At 40.1% G+C, this 14,946-nt stretch overlaps 1 non-coding gene across 1 annotated transcript; it reads left to right on the top strand.

Moving 5' to 3' along the window:
* Positions 1–13,900: 13,900 nt before the first annotated feature.
* LOC148580090 (small nucleolar RNA R71) lies at positions 13,901–14,007 on the top strand. Its single transcript, XR_015896917.1, has one exon. It is a non-coding gene; the product is annotated as a small nucleolar RNA R71 (small nucleolar RNA).
* The last annotated feature ends 939 nt before the right edge of the window (positions 14,008–14,946 follow it).

Raw genomic sequence — 14,946 nt, 5'->3', positions numbered from 1 at the left:
TTTCATATCCAAATCCATCACCCAGAGAATCAGAGGTTCGCCTCAAGGCAACAGTAAATAAACTTCAAACAACCATTCGACAACTGGAGCAAGCAGTAATTCAATTAACTTCTAGATGTGCAAACATTCAAGGACCAACCACAGCCCCATGTGGACAATCTAATGAAGAGCGTAGCATGAAGGAAATATTAGAAACTCAAGTGGACAAGACAGAGCATGAATTCGTACTATAACAAGTAGAAGAAGCTATCATTGTACAAGAAGAAGAGTTGGTTGAAGATCTAGGAGATGCTAAACCTCCATGGTAATCTAGAGTTGAGGAGAACTCCGTCAAGGACGTTACAGTTGATGCTAAGGAGGATATTGCACAATCCCTAAGGCAAGTCGTTTATGAAGAACTGGACGGAATAACCCAGGACACAAATTCCTTTGATGATGATAGTCACAAGCCAAGCTCTCTTAGTAATGAACTTGCATCCGCAAGTGAATTCTCTGAGATCGAAGAATCTTCCCCAAATGAATACGAAGATGATGCAGAGGTAGATTTCTCTCAACCTCCAATCTATGACTCGAGTGATGAGGAAGACATAGAAGACTTTGACCAGGACACAGAGGCATTTGAAGATTCTTACAAAAAAGTGGAGGAATTCACAGAAGAGCACAAGGGAGTAGAACTTACAGAACCACCAAAAACACCTATGCCAAGGCCATTACCACCCAATACAAGCTTCAAGTGGGTACAATCCTTAGCTTTAATCTTTACTTTTGCACTTGAATATGGTTTGCTTGAAACAGATGGCCAACTTAGAGCTCTCTGCGGCTTTAAGAGTAAGAGGGAAATGGCTCGCACTCAGAGCTGGTGCACAAGGTTCAATAAGGTTCCACGCTTCAACTCGAAGTGCACGGATTGGTATCACGTTCAATCGAATGGATCTCGGAAAATGTTTGGTCATCTTGGTGAGAATCTAATTTCCAAACCGCCCGGATGGAAAAGTATAGATCAAAATGAAGGCGGATTTAGAACCAAAGTTTGGGTTCCTGGAAGATATTCTGATATTCATCACCCCGGGAGCCTGAAAATCTGTTTGAAGCTGCTCAGAAGCTTCACATGCCTAGTTTGGACCCCGGAGGCTATTGGCATTCCAAGCATTGGTGGAGATTTTTGGATGAATTTAAGCATAAGCCGCCATAACATGAAGCTCCTCCAATGTCCAACTTAAGGACTTTAACTAAAAGTGCTAGGTGGGAGACAACCCACCATGGTATGATCGTTTCTTTTTAATTTTTATTTAGTTTTATTTGTTTTCAAGTTTTATTTTATTTTATTATATTGAACCTGAAATTTTGCATCTCACTCATATTAATCATTGCATTCTGCACTTTTCATGCATATGAATAAAAAAAAAAACCACGCATGCGACGCGGCAGCGTCGCTGACGCGTCCGCGTCACCAGTGCAATGGGAAAAAAAGAAAACGAACAGAAAGTCACGCGAGTGCGTGGCTGGAGGCGTGCCAATGGCACAAATCGTCCCACACAACCGCATCGCTGATGCGATCGCGTCATATGGGAACAATGGCCTCCCACGCGACCGCGTGTCCCACGCGGCCGCGTGACCAAGATTTCGACGTCAAAGTGGTGCACACCCGAAAGTTGTGCGAGAGTGGTGCTGGATTGGTGCTGAACGCATAATCCTTCCCACGCGGCCGCGTGACCCACGCGACCGCGTCATATTCCTCTAAAGCCCACTCACGCGATCGCATGCCCCATGCGATCGCGTCACTTAAAATTTGGCACTAATATGATTTTGAACAGAGAGTTGTGCGATTGCGAGGCTGCCCTCGCGCCAGTAGCATAAACTGTGTCACGCGACCGCATGACCGACGCGACCGCGTCAATCCGTATAAGTGCAAGTCACGCGACCGCGTGCCCCACGCGACCGCGTGCCCCACGCGTCCGCGTCGCTTGCGCCGCACAGCTTATCCAGATCAGCCAATTATCTTATCTTTTCTTCCCCAATCCTAATTTCTTCTATCTTTTCTTCTTTCTTCTTTCTTTCTTACTTTATTTCTTTTCCTTCTCATTCTTCTTATCTTTTATTTTATTTTACTTAATTTATTTGCATATTCCATTCATTGCAACTTAATTTTGTGCATATTTTTGTTTTCTTTTCTAAATTTATTATTTTTCCATTGGTGTTAAATGTTCTTATTCAACTGTTGTATCTTGAATTATTTTGGTGCCTAGTGACTTGTTTTACACTGTGGGATGATATTAATTATCTGCCAATGCCAATCTTTTATGATACTTGCACTTCATTTGCATTGACATGAACTTATATTGATATTTTCATTACCCACACTCCTTCCCTTTGTTGCAAATTCTGCACCACTGGTATGCCATGGCTTCTATTATTTTCTCACGTACATGTTGAAGCTTCCCTGTAAATGAGACCCTTATCAATTGGCATTAACCCATCCATATTTTATTTATTTTCTATCTTTAATTTTGGGTTACTTTTCTTCTTTTTCTCTTCTTCAGGATGACCACCAAAGAAGGGAAAGGGAAAACTTCTAAAAGGGGAGACAAACAAGTCCATCTGCACAATCCTTGAAGGAAAGCATCAGTTGGAACAACTCGTCCACCTGCACATCTCAGCATGCACCAAGGATGGTGCAATCTTTAAGTGTGGGGAGGTCGATACCGATCTCCATGGGTTAGTATTTTCTTATCAACACCAATATTTTATTTTCCTTGTTAGTTGTTGCATTTTCATGTTTGATTGCATATTTATTTGATTTTATGCATTCAGTTACTACTTGGTTGAAGTAATATTTTCTTTTCCAAGAAATTTTTATAGTATTTCACTAATTGAAAAATTTTTATGTTAAAACTTGTTTGAAGTTGTATTTGGCACATGATTTTTAAGCCAAAGAACACACAACCTGTGAGATTTTGAGCTTATTTACATGGTTACATTATTTAACCATAAATTTTTATTCTTGTGTGTTTTCTTCTCTATAATTGCAATCTTTTCTTTGTTCCATTCTATATGTCCATTATTTAGTGTATTTACATGCTTGCATATGATCGAGGCCATTACTTGTTATTAGCTCACTTATCCCAAATAAGCCTACCTTTTACATCACCCTTGTTAGCCACCTTGAGCCTTTTTATCCCCATTTATTCTGTTCTATAACCACATCACTAGCCTTAAGCAGAAAAACAATTAAATATCCCAATTGAATCTTTGGTTAGCTTAAGATAGAGATTGTGTATCAATTAAGTGTGGGGAAATTATGGGAACATGGGTTCATAAGGGAATGTGCTAAGTTTTTACTTTGATAAAATATTAGGAATTTGGGTACCTACTCATGTGAGACCAGAAAAATTAAAAATCCATGTGCATTGATAAGTTATGTTTATTTTTCAGCTAAAAAAAAAAGAGAAAAAAAGAGAAAAAAAGAAAAAAATATATATAATATAAGTAAATAAATAAGGGGACAAAATTACCCCAATATTAAGTTTAATAAAAGATCAATGCACATGTGATAAAAATTAAAGAAAATTTGGTACATGAGTATGGGAATTATACAAAAGTAGGAATTATGGGTAGCTAGGCATGAATTTAAAAGTATATAGAGTATATATATATTAGGTGAGAGCTTAGGTTAATTAAAGATTCATATTATAGCTCATTTGGCCATACATATATCCTTACCTTTACCTCAGCCCCATTACAACCTTGAAAAGACCTCATGATGTTTGCATCGGTACATTAAATATTTGTTGATTGGTTAGATGAAGAACAAGGTTTAGAAAGCATGACTAGAGAAGAGTAGAGTGAATAACCCTATACACTTGAGAGATTAGAGTGATATACACTACCAGTGAGGGTTCAATGCTTGATTCTATGTTCCCTACTTTCATGAGCTGTCTTCTTACAAGTTTACTTGCTTTTTATTGTACGATTTGAATTAGTGGAAATTGGTTTGTATTTGTCTTGGAGAACTTGTTTACTTTTAAACCAAGTAGGTAGAAACATTTTGCATGTTGTTGCATTCATATAGATAGGATTGCATTTCATACATCCTACCATTCCTCTTCATCTCTATAGCATCTCTTGAGCTTAGCATGAGGACATGCTATTGTTTAAGTGTAGGGAGGTTGATAAACCACTATTTTATAGTTTATCTTGTACTCAATTGAGTGGTTTTTATCAACTCTTTACCCACTTATTCATACTATTTGCATGTTTTACATTTTCCTTCCTGGTTTTGTACTATGATTGAAAACATGCATCTTTGATCTTATATTTGCTTATTATTAATCCTCTCTTATTACCATTAGATGCCTTGATATGTGTGTTAAGTGTTTTCAGAGATTACAGGGCAGGAATGGCTCAGAGGATGGAAAGGAAGCATGCAAAAGTGGGAGGAATACAAGAAGTTGGAGAAACTACTAAGCTGTCCTGCCTGACCTCTTCACACTGAAACAGCTATAACTTTAGCTACAGAGATCCAAACGACGCGGTTCTAGTTGCGTTGGAAAGCTAACGTCTGGGGCTTCGATTTGATATATAATTTGCCATAGCAGCCCTTAAGTTAGGCGATGCGAACGTGTGAATGACGCGTCTGCGTCGCATCTGCGAACCTTAACCCGCGCGGCCGCATGGACGACACCTCCGCGTCACTTTCCCGCGACCTGAACGTAACAAAAATTGGAGGGGGCGATTTCTGGGCTACTTTTGACCCAGTTTTCAGCCTAGAACACACAGATTAGAGGCTATAAAGTGGGGGATTGTATCCATTCATGGAGAGCTCGCCAATTTCTACTTTCCATGAATTAGATTTAGTTTTGAGAGAGGTTCTCTCTCTCTCTCTTTAGGATTAGGATTTAGATTTAGGATTTTTATTCACTTTCAGGATTATCTCTTTGATCAGGTTCAATATTCCTTTTATTTACTTTTGCAAGCTACTTTATGAATCCTTTCATGTTACAGATTACTCTTTTATTAATGTTATTTGAGGTATTTCAGTTTAACATTGATTACTCTTATTCATGCTATTGTTACTTTTACTCTGAAGACATTTTTATTCCAAGTAGATTTATTTTTCTCCTTTTGGTCTTGGTTAAGAAATCAGTAACTCAGGAGTTATCCAATTCAACAGCATAATTGATAATTGTTATCTTTGTTAATTGAATTGAACTTCCATAATCCCAATCTTTTCTTAGGAAATAAATAGGATTCGAAGATCAAACCAATTAATCCATTGACCTTCCTTTATCTTAGTAAAGGTTAACAAAGTGGAATTAGGATTCAACCATCATCATCATTGATAAGGATAGCTAGGATAGGACCTCTAATTTCTCATACCTTACCAAGAGTTTGCTTTACAGTATTTATCTATTTTCAATTGCCATTTAATTTACTTGTCATTAAATTACTTGTTCCTCATTCTTGAAACCCCAATTTTACAATCTCCGTAACCAATAATAAGAACATACTTCCCTGTAGTTCCTTGAGAAGATGACCCGAGGTTAAATACTTGGTTATCAATTTTAAGGGGTTTGTTACTTGTGACAACCAAAACGTTTGCACGAAAGGGATTTTTGTTGGTTTAGAAACTATATCTACAACGCGACTATTTTTATGACATTCTTTACTGGCAAAAATCTTGTTCGTCACCCACCTACCTTTAAAATCAAAATAATTTCCCTCCCAAACACAACCCTAAATGGCCGAACCCTAAACCCCTCCCCACTCCTATATAAACCCCTCATTCCCTCTTCATTTTCACACAACAAAACCCTCTCTTCTTCCCCTTGGCCGAAAACATCTCTCTCTCCCTCTACTCCATTTATCTTCTTCTTATACTTCTTTCTTTCTTCTTTTGCTCATAGACGAGCAACCATTTTAAGTTTGTGATGCACAGAAACTTGTCTCTCAGCAATTTTCCTTCGGTAAGTATACCAAATTGTCGTCAAGTAAAAACTCACAATAGAGTGAGGTCGAATCCCACAGGGATTGATTGGTCAAGTAACTTTAATTAGAGGAATGTTCTAGTTGAGCGAAGCAAAATTTGATTTGAGATTTGCAGAAAATTAAATGGCAGGAAAGTAAATAGTAGAAAATGTAAATTGCTCGAAATAAAGAGCTGAATGTAAATGGCGGAAAGTAAATTGCAGAATCTTAAATGGGAATGGGGAAGATGCTCATAAAAGTAAATTGCAGAAATTAAAGAGAATGGGTAAGATCAGAAATGGGGAATTCATTGGGCTTAGGAGATGTTGCATTCTCCGGATCAAGTTCATTTTCAACTCTTCCTCAATCAATGCGTTCATTGATCTCCTTGGCAATCTTAAGTGATCGAATAACAATTCCTTGTAATTCAATCTCTCAAATCTTGATCAATAGCCAATTCCTTGGTCAATTGCTCATGAGAAGAGATGAAGTATGGTCACTGATTATACCGCATGCATTCCCACATCAAGTGTTGGTAGAATTATAGTCACCATATCCATCCAACCCCAATTTGGTCCAACATGAGAAAGTATTTCTAGCATGATCTCTTCATTTCTCTTCCAAGGTTCAGAAGAGATCCAAGTATGAATAGCTTCTTTTCCAAGATAACTACCCAATTGGATGAAGATTGAAAGCTTTCTAGTAAAATCAAGAGAAAAGATAGAAGAAGAATAATGAAAACTAATATTGATCCATCAAATTACAACAGAGCTCCCTAACCCAATGAAAGGGGTTTAGTTGTTCAAAGCTCTGGAAATTGAAAAAAAAGATGGAAAATACATTATGAAAAGTAAAACTAAAAGTGCAGAGAAAGTAAAATTATACAGAGAGTAGTTCTCCAATTTCCAACTCCCCCAAAAGCTGCTTTCTAATTCAAAACTACCCCTATATATATTACTCTTCTGATCTTCTAGTTGATTCTTTAAGTCTTGGATATGGGCCTTTGGATCTTGAGTTTGAAGCAGTTATCTTCCGCAGTAGGCTTAGCTTTACTTGCAGAGAGAAAGTGTGAAGTAGGCAGGGTCATTAGCTCAAGACGTTAGTGGTGTTAACGTTAAGTGAGATTGTGGGTTCGAGAATGTTAGTGACAATCACCTTTTTCACTAACGTTCCTCACCCAGGGATGATCCACGTTAACTTCAACGTTAGTGGCATCAACGTGACCACTAACATTGCCTCTTGATCCTTCGCATACGTTATTGGGACTCACCTTTTCCAACAACGTTGAGAGTCCTCTCTCCCCTACGTTAGAGTTCACGTTAACTTAGTTAACGTGGCTCTTAACGTAGGCTTGCCAATTCTTCGAGAATGTTAGTGACACTTACCTTTGTCACTAACGTTCCAAGGTGCCCCTACATCCCACGTTAGAGTCCATGTTAACTAAGTTAACGTGGCTTCTAACGTGGTAATCATAACCATCTCCAACATTAGTGACAAAGGTGAGTGTCACTAACGTTGGCTCATCATCCTATCCTCAACGTTAGCTTCCATGTTAACTAAGTTAACGTGGGAGTTAACGTGGCTCATAGTGGCTCATTGTGGCTCATTCCAACGTTAGTGACAAAGGTGAGTGTCACTAACATTGGCGATTGTTTGCTTTCTCTACGTTAACTTAAGTTAACGTGGGAGTTAACGTAGCTCAGGGTGGCTTAGTCCAACGTTGGTGACAATGGTGAGTGTCACTAACGTTGGCCATTCTTTTGCTTCCCAACGTTAGAGTCCACGTTAACTAAGTTAACGTGGAAGCTAACGTGGCCAATATGAGCTTGGTCCAACGTTAGTGACAAAGGTGAGTGTCACTAACGTTGGCTCCACTTTCTTTCTTCCACATTAGAGTTCATGTTAACTTAGTTAACGTGACTCTTAATGTGGGCTATGATGGCTTCGAGGATGTTATTGGCGATTACTTTTCTCATTAACGTTGCAAGCTAGCTCCCATTCCACGTTAGTGGTCACGTTAGTTAGACTAACGTGGCTGCTAACGTGGTTTTTTCTTGCTTCCTTTGTCCTGAAATCAAGCAATAAAGTGCATCAAAGTTCTAATCCACATCATGAGACATGCATCATCCAATTTGTCATCTAATTCATGCAAAATTCCCATGAAATCATGTAAAGTGCACAATGTATGTTTAAATCAAGATGTAAGTGAAATTCCACCCAAAACTTGCTTATTTCCTAAGAAAATGCATGAAACTACCCTAAAACAGTAAAGAAAAGGTCAGTGAAACTGGCCAAAATGCCCTGGCATCACAACACCAAACTTAAAGCTTGTTTGTCCCTAAGCAAGTACTGGAACAAGAGAATGATGAATGAAATGCCAAGAGAAGTGAGTCATTATTGTGGAATTTATGTCCTTGGTTTTATGGTGGTTTCATGCATAGCAACTTAGGTTCATTCCTTCACTGGCTTTCAGACCTTTATCATGTCCTGGAATGCTCATTTGACTGCACCCTATGAGACTCTTATTCTCTGATCCTTTTTGTCATTTCAGGGCTTATTTGAGTTCTTAGACTAGATGCTCTGTAAGGGGGCGACTCTTTAAGATAAGCATTCAGCCAGCACTCCCGAACCAGTTGGTTTAAGGTGCTAGGTGTTAAGACACCCCTAAGGACTTACTCCCTCAAGTCTCTTTCTCCCATACATACACACCACAGGCACATGGTTTGTTTATTTTCTTTCTTGAGACCTTGGTGTCCAGCACCTCTTTGAGTTACTAAGTGTTCTGTAGCAAGGGATACTATTGATAGTGGACTTTCAGCTGATAATCCCGAGTTAGTTAACCTAAGTTACCAAGTGATAAGGCACCCCTAAGAGCTTATTCATCCAAGTAGATCCTTTACACAGGAGCACCACAGACACTTGCCTCAAGATTCAACCCTTGGTGCCTAGCCTTATTTCTTACTCTTTTTCTTTTTTTCCTTCTTTCTTATTGGGATCTTGTTATTTAGTTAGTCTCATGGGGTGTGCCTCAAGCATATGATTCCGGACAGATAGTTGTCTTCCCACCTTGTTGGTGAACCAACTTAGCTAACTTATGACCACATCACAAACTAAGGAACTTCCTCCATATTATGAACTCCTCTCTGGTCTTTGATAACAAGCATTCTCTTTTTATTAAAAAGGAGACAAGCATACAATAAGCATGAATGAATTGAAAACAGGCAGTTTGACTAGCAATCATAGACTTAAGCAAGGATAATTCTAAAAACAGAATCGAAAATCCTAAGCTATCATGGAAGCATGTTCTATTTCATACATGATTTTCCTTATTTAAAGCTTGAAAAAGATGGAACAAAGAGGGCACTCCACCACCTTTTACTCATGGGGTTGCCCATGCTCTCCCTCTGGCTCATCCTCGTTGTGTCTACTTGTTGCGCTTGAGCTCCCACCTCCTTTGCTTTTTCCAATCAACTTCTTCCAGAAGCCAGCATCTTCCATCTTCTTCTTTAATGTTTCCTTCTGCTGTTTCACCTTCCTTTCTTCTTGTTCTACAAAATATCTTTGGACCTCATCATATATAGGGATGGCATAGTGTAGATTATGCATATGACTAGACATGTAGTTCAACTTGGCTTGAGTGTTTATGTTGAACTCCTCCCTATGTAGTTGCCATCCTTCATTAAGTACACTAAACTCGTTGAATGCTTTCATCTGAGCTAGCTGCCGCTGGTTGAGTTCTTGCAAGCGCTTATCTTGATGCTCTTGCCTTTCATTAACTTCGTTGATGGCTTGAGTGAGCTGGGAGTAGTGTTCCTGTTGCTGCTCCATTTGTTGTTTCTGCCACTCTCCTTGTTGACTCATCCAGTTGGCATGTAGTTCTTCCTGACGATCCATCCGTTGGGATTGAAGGCGTAGTAGTTGCTCTTGTCCTTCCATTTGTCTTCTCCCCAAATCTTCAATGGCTTCTTGAAGGTGGCTCATATTAAAATTGTTTGGGTCATAGTATTCTTCTTGTTGGTGTTCTTCCTGATGAGATTCTTCTTGGTGGGCTCCTTCTTTTGGTTTTCGCTTTCCTATTTGAGGTCTTCTTTGTTGTTGGGCGGGCGTAGTATAGATCAGACGCTGAAGTGTAACTAGCCTCCCAGGGTTCACCCAGTCTGGATTGATATCCTCGAAGACTACCTTGGCCTTTGTACATAATCTGAGAATGGTGCTGGGGTACCAAAGCCTGGAACTCGAATCAACCTTCTCAACTGACTCTTGAATCCCCTCAGCTATGAGTTCATGCACATTGATTTCTCCACCCTGTACTAGGCAATGTACCATAGTCGCTCGATTAATATTGACTCTGAATTATTTGCAGCTGGGAGGATAGACCTCCTCACGAGTTCAAACCATCCCTTGGCTTCCGGGCTAAGGTCTCCCCTCTTGATAAACCGGGGTCTCTTATCCGTATACCTTTCCCAGTTAGCTCCTATGACACATATGTCAGTCACTATTTCTTTGAGTTCATCATTGTCAGGGCTCTTACTTATCCTTGCATGATAACTAAGCTCATCAAAATGTGGTAATTTCAGCTGAAGAGTTCTTGTTATAGCATTTGGGCTGAAGTCCACCTCTCTTCCTCTTACGTAACTTTTGAAGGTTGGGGCCTGGGTTTTGTCTTCTCTAAGCACATTTGCATAGAACTCTTTGATGAGGTTTGCATTGATCTTCCCCTCTGTGTTCGTGAGCCTTTGCCACCCTCTTTGTTCAATTTTCTCTCAAATCTGTGGGCATTCATCCTCGTTGATTTGGAATGTTAACTCAGGCAGTATCTTTTTGAGCTTTATCCGCTCAAATTCCTGTTCATGGAATGCAGTTTTGAATCTCCTTTCATCGAAAGGGACACTCTCCACCGGTTCTTTCCTCTTTTGCCTCTTGGAGCTTGATGATGCCATAAGTAGGAGTTGATGTGTGAAGGTGGTGGAAGGTATGGATAGGCGAGGGAATTCGGTTGGGTTAAGATTTGGTGCAATGATGGGGAAGAGTGTTTGGTTTCGAGACTGAGAAGTGTGGGGAGTGAAATTGGAATGTTAAGGGTGTACTTAGTGCGAACCACTTATATAGGGAAGTGGTGTGTGGATGAAAGGTGTGGATTGATGGGGTTAGTGTATGATGAACGAATGGGGTTCTGCAGGGGATGAGCACAAGGATCCTTATCTTTATGAAGGAGATTGGTTCGGTCTCTGAGGGTCTCATTCTTTCAATTTTTGTATGGTAACATTTTCCAATGCATTCCCCCTTGAGACACGTGTGAAATACTCTCCTTTTGTGGTAGCCGAATCTTCCTTTCTATTGTCCATCAATTTTCCTACAAAACAAAAAAAGTGTAATTATTAATTGTGTGGATAGTGGCGGCAAAATAAAAATGGGAACAACTACCATTTTTTTTAGTTTGTGTTTATAACTAACTAAGTAGTATTCATGAATGCCAACCAACTGATTAACTGAATATCCATGTATGAAACATTGGCAACACCAAACTTAGTTTGGTGGCATGTGGTGTAAAAGATTTGTTCAAGGCCCCTAAGAGTGACATGATGTGGGTTACATTCATGTTCTCTTAGTGTGCCTTGAACACCAAACTTGATTCATTCATGTTGCACACAATGATTCATTCAAGTGCATATCAAGTTGATTTGAATTTCATGAACCTTGATTTATTAACTATTTTTAAAAGCATGTAAAACATGGGTTGCCTCCCATGAAACGCTTCTTTAGCGTCACTAGCTTTACGTTCTGCCTTTATCAGGGTGGTTGGTAGTGCTTCAAGTCCTCCCCCCTTGCAGTAAACCTATATCCATTGGCTTCATTAAGGATCTCCACATGTTCTAAGGAAAGAACTCTGTTGATGGTGAAGACCTTATGTAACTGAGATGGGATAGTGGGGAGATGAGGTGGAATATCTAGGAAGTAGGCTGAGATCACTTTATCCCCTGGAGAAAAGTCCTCTGTAGGGATCTTCTTGTTCCTCCACCTCCTTGGTGCCTTCTTCTTTGTCCTTTTTGATGTTGCCTTGCTCTTTGTGACCTCCTCTTCTAAGGAAATTTTGTTGCTGGTCTCATATGACTCTGGTGGTTTAGGTCCCTCCTTATTTTCCTTGAGCTGTGATAGCTGCTGATTGTCTTGTTCTTCAACCAAGGGGATTCCCAGATGTGTTGGTTGTGCTTCAGTACTTGTTTCTTCCTTCAGTATCTCACTGTGATCTTTGCTTGGTTCTTTGTTCTCTTGATCTGTTTCTTGTGAGGGCTTGAAAACATTGAAAGTGAGTTGTTCATCATGGATCCTCAAAATTAGCTCCCTTCGCTCCACATCTATAAGTGCTCTGGCTGTAGCCAGGAATGGTCTTTCCAATATGATTGGGTGGAGGTGACTCTCTTCCATGTCCAAGATGACAAAGTCTGTGGGCATGAAGTATTTTCCAACCTTCACCAGCACATTTTCAACTACTCCCACTGCTTGTTTTTGACTTTTATCAGCCAAACTGATGACTACATCTGTGGGTATTATCTCATTGATTTGTAGCCTCTTCATAAGGGATAAAGGCATTAAGTTGATGCTTGCTCCCAGATCATAGAGTCCTTTATCAAACATTGTTTCTCCTATGGCACAGGGGATGTAAAAACTCCCTGGGTCCTTCCTCTTTTTAGGCAACTCTGGTTGAATGAGAGCACTGCACTCCTTGTTCATCACTATGGTTTGTCCTCCCTTGAGTGAGCTTTTCCTGGTCAGCAGCTCCTTCATATACTTGATGTATGAGGGCATTTGTTGGAGGGCCTTGATGAATGGTATCTTTACATGGAGAGATGCAAATATGTCAAGGAACCTTGAGTATATTCTCTTCTCCATACAACCATTTAGTAATTGGGGAAAGGGTGCATAGAGTCTCAGCAGCTCCTTCTGTGTCGGCTCTTTCTGTGTAATTGTGGTTTCTTGATGATTCTTCCCCTGCTTTCCTGCTGAAGTGTCTTTAGGTTGTTCTGATGGGTTGTTCAGCTCTTCCTCAGTCTCCTTATCACTTATAGTCACCATCTTGCAATCTTCCCATCTGACTGTCTTTGCTTTACCTCTTGGATTTTTCTCTGTGTCACTTGGAAACCCATCAGTAGGTTTGGGAATCTTCTCAGATAAATATCCCACTTGAAATTCCAGCTTCTTGATGGTGTCTCCCTGGTTCTTGATATTGGCTCGCACCTCCTCTTTGAACACCTTGTTATCTTGAATCTCTTTGCATATGCTTTCAAGTATATTCTCAATCCTTGAGAGTCTATCTTCAGATGATGATGAGTTGAGGTTGGATGGGTAAGTTGGGTTATTTTGGTTTTGGTATGGATATGGAGAGGTGTTGTTAGGGTGGTGTTGATATGATCTCTGTGTGGAATGTTAGTGAGCTGCATGGTTGTTGGGGTTGTGACGTCTCTGATCTTGGCTTTGATCTTGTTGATTTCCCCACCTAAAGTTTGGGTGATTCCTCTATCCAGGGTTGTAGGTCTTGGAGTATGGGTCATGGTTCTGCCTGGGCGAGTTTCCAATGTAGTTGGCTTGTTCATGCTCACTTTCTGCTTCTGCATTCACTCCCTCTTGAGTTGCTAATGAGGTGGTGATTGCTGCTACTTGGTTCCTCTCCATCTTCTTGGTGAGGTCAGCCAGCTGCTTGGTGATAAGCTTGTTTTGGGCCAGCAGTGCATCCACATTGTTTAGCTCCATCACTCCTCTAGTGTTGCCTCTTTCAAAAGCATAGAAATAGTCATTCTCTGCTACAGTCTCAATGACATCTATGGCTTCTTCAATGGTCTTCTTCTCGTTCAGAGATCCCCCTGATGAGTGGTCTACTGCCTTCTTTGATTTATAAGAAAGACCTTCATAGAAAATGTGCAGCTGCACCTATTCGTTGAACATATCTGGTGGACAACTTCTTGTCAGGTCCTTAAACCTCTCCCATGCTTCATATAGAGTCTCACCATCTTGCTGCCTGAAGGTTTGCACCTCAGCTCTCAGCCTGTTGATCCGTTGAGGAGGATAGAATCTTGCCAAGAACTTGTTCACCACGTCTTCCCAGGTTGCTAAACTCTCCTTTGGGAAGGATTCCAGCCATTTAGATGCGTTATCCTTGAGTGAGAAAAGGAACAGAAGTAGTCTATAGGTGTCAGGATGAACACCATTAGACTTCACAGTATTACATATCCTCAAGAAGGTGGTTAGATGTTGATTGGGGTCTTCTTGGACACCTCCTCCAAATGAACAATTGTTCTGAACAAGGGTGATGAGCTGTGGCTTTAGTTCAAAGTTATTGGCATGTATGGTTGGCCTTTGGATGCTACTTCCGCAATTTCCTGGGTTTGGATTGATGTACGAACCCAGAACTCTTCTCTCTTGCCCAGCATGATTTGCTAGACCTTCTCTGCCATGGTTGTGAGCCTCTTCTTCATGATGGTTCTCCATATTCTCGTACATATCTGGTTCAAAGTACTCCTCCTCTTCCTCAGCACCAACTACTCTCTTTCCCCTTGCTTTCCTCCTAAATCTAAGGAAGGTCCTCTCAGGTTCAGAATCAAAGGAAGTTGAAGCCCCGCTTCTTCTCCCTGTCATACAACCAACAAGGCACAAGCAAGGAAATAGATGCAGAAAGTAATTTCTATAGAAATGCAGTTAGTGTGAGTGATGCAATTTATCAAACAGTTAGTGGGTTAGTGGACTGAATTGTAAACAACTAAGAAAATGGGTAGGGAGAAGGGAAGAAAAAAACTGAACAGAAAGTAAATTACTCAAATGAACTTAAATAAAACAAAAGAAAAAAATGCTCAATCTAGTTATCCTCCAATTTAATCATTGTTGATACAAAATCAATCCCCGGCAACGGCGCCATAAACTTGATGCAGGGAAACTTGTCTCTCAGCAATTTTCCTTTGGCAAGTATACCGAATTATCGTCAAGTAAAAA

This window comes from Arachis ipaensis, chromosome B10, assembly GCF_059453495.1.
Source record: "Arachis ipaensis isolate K30076 ecotype BB chromosome B10, ASM5945349v1, whole genome shotgun sequence".
Lineage (NCBI taxonomy): Eukaryota > Viridiplantae > Streptophyta > Magnoliopsida > Fabales > Fabaceae > Arachis > Arachis ipaensis.
The sequence above is the reverse complement of the archived record's forward strand: the minus strand, read 5'-3'. Positions and strand labels throughout refer to the sequence as shown.